Source organism: Cebus imitator, unplaced genomic scaffold (assembly GCF_001604975.1).
Source record: "Cebus imitator isolate Cc_AM_T3 unplaced genomic scaffold, Cebus_imitator-1.0 Scaffold192, whole genome shotgun sequence".
Taxonomy (NCBI): domain Eukaryota; kingdom Metazoa; phylum Chordata; class Mammalia; order Primates; family Cebidae; genus Cebus; species Cebus imitator.
The window spans coordinates 762,614-770,229 of record NW_016107507.1 but is presented as its reverse complement, the minus strand read 5'-3'; the positions used below and the strand labels follow the sequence as shown (position 1 = coordinate 770,229).

At 41.4% G+C, this 7,616-nt stretch overlaps 1 pseudogene; it reads left to right on the top strand.

The window, feature by feature from the left end:
• The first annotated feature begins 6,898 nt into the window (after window positions 1-6,898).
• On the top strand, window positions 6,899-7,166 carry LOC108316793 (annotated as a pseudogene).
• Window positions 7,167-7,616: the final 450 nt, after the last annotated feature.

The window sequence follows — 7,616 nt, the reverse complement described above, 5'->3', positions numbered from 1 at the left end:
GCTAGTTTCTGATGGAAATAAGACTTATAAATATATATTCTTTATTTTTTGGAACAGTTTTTGATTTATAGAAAACTTCAGAAGATAGTACAGAGTTCTCATATACTCCATACATAGTTTACCCTATTAACATCTTTTATTGTTTTTGTTTTTTGTTTCTTTGTTTTGAGACAGTCTCGCTCTGTGACATGGGCTGGAGTGCAGCTGCGCGATCTCGGCTCACTTCAACCTCTGCCTCCCGGGTTCAAGCAACTCCTGTGCCTCATCCTCCCGAGTAGGTGGGACTACAGACATGCACCACCACACCCAGCTAATTTTTGTATTTTTAGTCGAGACAGGGTTTCACTGTATTGGTGAGGCTGGCCTCAAACTCCTGGCCTCAAGCGATCCACCCGCCTTGGCCTCCCAAAGTACTGGGACTACAAGCATGAGCCACCACACCCAGCCGCCCTTACTGTTAACATCTTAAATTTATATGGTACGATTTGTCACAATTAAAAAACCAGCATGACTGCATTATTATTGAAGTCCATAATAATCCTTAATATTTGCATTATTATTAAAGTCCATTGTTTGTTCAGATTCCCGAAGATTTCACCTAATGTCATATTTTTGTCCCAAGATCTCATCCAGGTTGTCACCACATTATATTTGGTTATCCCATTTCCTTAGGCTCCACTTGGCTGTGACAGTTTCTCAGGCCTCTCTTGTTTCTCATTAACTTGACAGTTTGAGAAGCACTGGCCAAGTATTTTATAGGATGTTCCTCTTTTGGAATTTGCCTGGTATTTCTCATTATTAGACTAGTGTTGTGGTTTTATGGGAGAAAAAGCGAAGTGCCATTTTCATCACATAGTATCAAGGGTACATAGTCTTCATGACTTATTGTTGATATTAACCTTGATCACCTGAAAGGCAGTGTTTATTAGGTTTCTCCACTGTAATGTGTAAACCTAGTGTTTATTAGGTTTCTCCAAGACTTATTGTTGATATTAACTTTGATCACCTGAAAGTTTGTGTTTATTAGGTTTCTCCCCTTTTCCAGTCTATAATCTCTCTTATTCTTTTCGTTCGTTCTTTTTTTTTTTTGAGACGTGATCTCATTCTGTTGCCCAGGGTGAGTGCAGTGGCACCGTCATGGCTAATTTCAGCCTCCATCTCCCAGGTTCAAGCGATCCTCCCACCTCCGCCTCCTGAGTAGCTGGGATTACAGGTGCATACCACCAATCCCAGGTGATTTTTAATTTTTTTTGTAGAGACAGAGTCTCACTATGTTGCCCAGGCTGGTCTCTAACTCCTGGGCTCAAGCAATCCTCCAGCCTCAGTCTCCCAAAGTGCTGGGATTACAGGCGTGAGCCACCTTGCCCAGCCCATTCTGCAATCTTTGAAAAGAAGTCACTATATGCAGCCAACGCTTGAGGAGTAGGAAGTTGAATTCCACATCCTTGAGGGTGGAATACCTAAATAAATTATTTGGAATTTTTCTGCAAGAGGGATTTGTCTCTTCTCCTCCATTTATTCATTTATTCAATCATTTCTTTATGTCATCATAAAATCATGAATATTTATTTTATATGTTGCATCATAAACCAACCATACTTTTTAAAAAATCAAATTGTTCCAGGCTTGGCCATTAGGAGCTCTTGCAGTTGGCTCCTGTGCCCTTTGACATAGCCCCGCCAATGTAGATTGGTTTTGTTTTTTGGTTTTGGAGAAACTTTCTTACTTCCCGGCACTATAAGATGCTACAGGCCGATCTTGTATATTTCCTGTCCTAAAATCAGTCATTTCTTAAAGGAACGCTGGTTCCTTTTATTGGTGAGTGATATCGGCAACCAGGATCTGGGTGATAGAGTGCTCCTTGCTACAGAGGAAATGTTGCTCTAGGCTCTTTCAGCTGACAGAGCAAAGAAATATGTGTGTATATGAACCAAGGCATACACACATATCTATATTTCTGTATCTAATCATCTATATCTCTACTAAATTAAACATATGTTCATACTAATTAAGACATATTTTTATTTTATAGTATTTTGCACTATTTGAGTTTATTTTTTAATAGGTCAATTTGTTAGTTTGTCATTTTGAAAGAAATTATATTTTGTTTGAAATGCCCTAGTGATAAGATATACGTACATATGTCTTGATAGCTGTGGATTACTAGATGCCCCCCAAAAAATGGTCTATCGATTTTCTTTGTTTTAGAGACAGGGTCACACTCTGTCACCCAGATTGAAGTGCAGTGGTGTGATGATAACTCACTACAGACTTGATCTCCTGGGCTCAAGAGATCCTTCCACCTCAGCCTTCCCAGTAGCTGGAATTACAGGCATGTATCACCACACCTGGCTAGTTTCTAAATTTTTTGTAGACATGGGGTCTCACTATGTTTCGTAGACTGGTCTTGAATTTCTGGTCTCAAGTGACCCTCCTATTTTGGCCTCCCAAAGTGCTAGGGTTTACAGGCGTGAGTTTGTGCTCCTGGCCCCTGTATAAAAATTTTGTGACTCAAACTGTTTTAAGTACGTTAAGAGAATTAGATGATGAAGATAACTCACACGAGTTATCCTTTTATTAAATAAATGAGGCCAGGCCCAGTGACTCGTGCCTATAATCCCAGCATTTGGGGAGGCTCAGACATGAGGATTACTTGAGCCCAGGAGTTCAAGACCAGCCTGGGCAACATAGTGAGACCTCATCTCTAAATAAATAAATAAGCCAGACATGGTATGCATCTGTAGTCCCAGCTACTTGAGAAGCTAAGGTGGGAAGATCACTTGAGCTTCGGAGTTCAAGTCTACAGTGAGCTGTGATTGTACCATTGCACTCCAGCCTGGGAGACAGAGTAAGACTCTGTCTCAAAAAAAAAAAAAAAAAAAGAATGATTGCCATACGCTTTCATATGTTGCATGACACCTCAATATGGTAAAAAATGAATTAGTTACCTTCTTCTAACCCCATTTTTGAACCTACTCTTCTTCCTGGCTTTCCCATCTTGGTGAATGGCATTCCATCCATCCCATGCCCAAGCCAGAAACGTAGCAGCCACTTTGATTTCTTCTTCCCTGTTATTTTTCATGTCGTCTACGGTCAAGTTCACTTTTTGAAAAGCTCTCCAGTTCTGTCTGCTTCTCTCCCTCTCCACCGCTACGGCCTGGGGGATCAGTTTAGGATTACCCCAAGGCAATAGCCTCCTAACAGATATCCTTGCCTCTCCTCTTGTTCTACTCATGAATTATTCTCCAAAGCAGACTCCAAAAGTCTAAGAAATGCCCATCAGGTCAGGCTCCTACTTAGTTTAAAAACTTTCAAAGACTCTCCATGGCCATTAGCCCTGTCTTTCCATGCACCCATGGCACTGAGCTCTGCTTTATCTCTGGACCTGGTAACTTGCTTCTTCCTCTGCCTGGAACTCTTTCCCCCTTTCTCCATCCCTGACTTCTTAAATTAACTGTCCCTTTGATAGTTACTCCCCTAGTAGCCAAAGGCAAAGTTAGATGACCTTCCTTCATGTATCCTTAGCCCTCTTAACTATCTGTGAACTTAGCACACTGAAGCATACTTGTCTGAATCCAGTATTAGGCTATAAACTTCCTGAAGGTAAGGAGTTTGTTTGTTTCTTTGTTTTTGCAGAGACAGGGTCTTGCTCTGTTGCCCAGGCTGGAGTGCAGCAGCGTGATCATAGCTCACTGCAGCCTTGCCCTCCTGTGCTCAAGAGATCCTTCCTCCTCAGCCTCCTGAGTAGCTGGGACTACAGGCACATGCCACTGTGCCTGGCTAATTTTTAAATTTTTGTTAGAGATGAGGTCTCGCTATGTTGCCCAAGCTAGTCTTGAACTCCTAGAATCAAGCAATCCTCCCACCTCAGCCTCCCAAAGGCATAAGTCACCACCCTCAGCTCGTAATAAATTTTAAGAGTATAGTGGAGATATATTTTCTCAGTTTCAGTCCTAGCTCTGCCATTTTCTACCTGAGTGACTTTGAGCAAGTTACTTAGCTTCCCTTGACTCAATTTTATCATTAAAATCTTTAAAATCTTTAAAATAAGATTATGTGTGAATAGTACCTATCTCATTATGTTGGTGTAAAAAAGTAGTTGCAATGCCTGGCACATAGTAAGTACTTGATAAATGTTAACTATTATAATTGAGGTCTGGAGCCCTGGGAGTGGTTTAAGTTAGATCTTGGTATATTTTGAGCTTCATTCCGAAAAAAAGGTACATGAGTATATGTATATGCTATTTGCTGTTGCCAGGAATAGCTAATTTTATCTGTTAAAAATTTCTTCCTAGCACACTCTTTTGAGTCACGGATTTTGGCTTTTAAGTAAGCTAAAGGTTGTTAATTGGGAGAACGGCCAGAAAAACTTATCCACAGCTTTCAAATCACATGTTGAACAAATCTGGCATCACAAGCGTCAAGCTGCCTTCTGTTTCTAATCATTTTTCTTTCTAATTTAGTTTCTCCCACCCAAAGAAATTATAATTTATTTTCATTGCAGAGTCCATGAAAGATGTCACAAGATGTAGAAGCAATTATTTTCAAGAAGATGAATCTCATATTTGCTGAACATCGCAGTTGGCTTCATCCCAAATGCTAAGCAGTGGCAATACTTCCCCGGATTGAGACAACGTGTTACTGATCTGAGAAGGCTGGCAAAAGCCTTGGCTGAGAAAAACCTTTCTTCTCTTCTATATCTCTAAAATTCTTTAAAAACACGTGTGCACAGACATGCGCGTGCGCACACACACACAGAGTGCATCTTAATTATGAAAGGTTCCCTAAGACCACACAGGTCAGTGGCCCAGGCTATGAAAGTTTTGAACCTAAGCCATGTTTCAAGATAGACTGCCTTACAGGAGTTTCACTTTTCTTTTCTAAACTTTTCTTTCTTATCATTTCTTCTTTTTCGAACATCTACTTCTTGCCCCCTTATTCTAACTTTGAGAGAACAACCTGCTTCCTCTTGACGTCCCCTAATTTGGTCTTTCCCTTATGTATCTTAAGGTTTTCTAAGTTTAGGCATCTGCCCTTGCTTAGAAGTTCCTATAAAATGATGTAATTCTGGAAATGACCTTTTGTCAACCCTAAAGCCTGTATCTTGTAAAACAATAAAATGTTTACAAAAAGAAAAACATAAGTGTAGAAAAGAACAAAAAGCAGGAACAATCCCGTTTATTCCCCCTCTCTGTTTATCCAGATCTATCCATCAAGCCTTAGATTACTACCTCCTTTTTCTCCAGGAAGTCTCGCCACCGTCTCCCTTGGACTGAACACTCTTTCTTCAGAGATTTTACTCTATTTTTATTTCTACTACAGATTTGACATTATCTTGTAGCTTTGCCAGTTCCTTCTGAGTTTATGTAAATTCCCAGCAGAAATAAGTTTCTTGAGGGCTAATGCTTATCTGTGACCTTGGGTAAGTTTTCTAACCTTTCTTACAAGTATTCGGAGGTAATGGTCATTCATTACATTTTCATAATAATAAAATACAATGATAGAACTTTCTGGGCCATAGTAATGTGCTCAATAAAGTTAAATCCTTTCCCTTTTGCCCTTCATTTTGTGGTCTCCTCCATAGTGCTCATTGCCATCCAGCGGGAAGTGATATAGAGCGTTGATTCAGAATATGGGCTAGAGTTTGATTCCCAGCTTAACCACACTCCCTAAGGAATTTAGAAAGCATTCTCAGTCTCTTGTCAGCCTCAAATAATCAAAATGGTTAGAATCCAGTTTAAAAAGAGTTTATTTTAATGATTTATTTATTTAGAGACAGAGTCTTGCTCTGTTGCCCAGGATGGGGTGCAGTGGCCCGATCTTGGCTCACTGTAGCCTCTACCTCTTGGTTCAAGTGATTCCTGCCTCAGCCTCCAAAGTAGCTGGGATTACAGGTGCACACCACCATGCCTGGCTAATTTATATACATACATATATGTATATATATATATATATATATATATATATATATTTATTTATTTATTTTTGAGACAGAATCTTGCCCTGTTGCCCAGGCTGGAGTGCAATGGCATGATCTCGGCTCACTGCAACCTCCACCTCCCAGGTTCAAGCAATTCTCCTGCCTCAGCCTCCCAAGTAGCTGGGACTACAGGCGTCTGCCACCACACCTGGCTAATTTTTTGTATCTTTAATAGAGAGGGAGGTTTTACCATGTTGGCCAGGCTGGTCTCGAACTCCTGACCTATGTGATTCACCCACCTTGGCCTCCCAAAGTGCTGGGATTACAGGCATGAGCCACCGCACCCAGCTTAATTTTTATATTTTTAGTAGAGATGGAGTTTCACCACATTGGCCACACAGGTCTCAAACTCCTAACCTCAGGTGATCTGCCCACCTCAGCCTCCCAAAGTGCTGGAATTACAGGAGTGAGCCACCGCACCCAGCCAAAGAGAGTTTATTCAATCACAAAGTTGAGGATGGCCACTTGTGAAGCACAGATTCCAAAAAATGAAAGTCAGTGTTCAAAAGTGTAGAAGTTTAGGCTCATTTACATAGACAAGTTTGGGGAGCTTAACAGAATTTCAACCCTTTCTACATAAGGCTTTATGTATAGTTACGGTAATCCGATTAGTTAAGGCACTGTTTTTCTTTTCAGGAAAGGTAATTTTACATTTTACACTGAAGAAGTAACAGTCACAGGGTCTTTTGTACCATCGGCCTGAATTAGGTACAGACAATAAAAGAGGCAGGTAATCTATAACAAAGATTAGTGATTGGAAGGAGAGAGGGTCTGGTCTCTGGTCTCTCCTAGTCATTTACGGAACAAGCACAATGAGGAGGAAAGTTCATCAATAGTGTAAAAAGGAGATCGATGGGAGAGGCCTGCAATAGAAGGTACTGTGATGGGAACAAGAGCTGCTGATTAAGCCTGATGAAGATGACAACCTCCTGAATGCACTGACACTTCACAGGAGAGCCCATGGGGGAAACCAGTGGGAAGCCTGGCCGGTACTCGTGAAGTGTTGGACAAGAAGCTGGAGGAAAGGGGCTTTGACAAGGCCTGTGTTGTCCTTGGCCAGTTTCTGGTGCTGAAGAAAGAGGAAGACCTTGCCCAGGTATGGCTGAAGGACACATGTAGCACCAAAGCCAAGCAGCCCCAGGACGGCTTTGGATGCCTGCGAAAGTGGTGTAACGCCTTCTTGTGATGCTGTCTGGGGACCCCTCAATGCGCAGTGCCAGCATTGCGTCTCCAGAGCTTGCAGCTGCGTAGGGGACTCCTCCTCTGTCCTCTACAAAGGAAATGATTGCTGTGGTTGTGCATACATGTTTGGGGAGTTTTCTCCCCTAACCATTTCAACTTTTTTGCAATTCTAACTCTTGTGTGCATCTCCCGTCCTTTTCCTCTGCCAGTTTCCTGGTGACAGTTACCAGCATTCCTGGTGGATTTCTGGCCCCATCCCTCACCCCCATCTTCACTTCTAGTGTTTCATGCCATTCGGTTCCTTTTTTTCGCCGAACAGTCATTGTCCTTGTGAAGATTTTTAGATCAATAAAGTCAGTGGCTATAAAATATAAAAATCAGAAGTTACAACTGCAAGCTTCATGACTCAGGCCACAGTCACATCCCAATGAAACCTTAAAGTGTTTCATGGAGT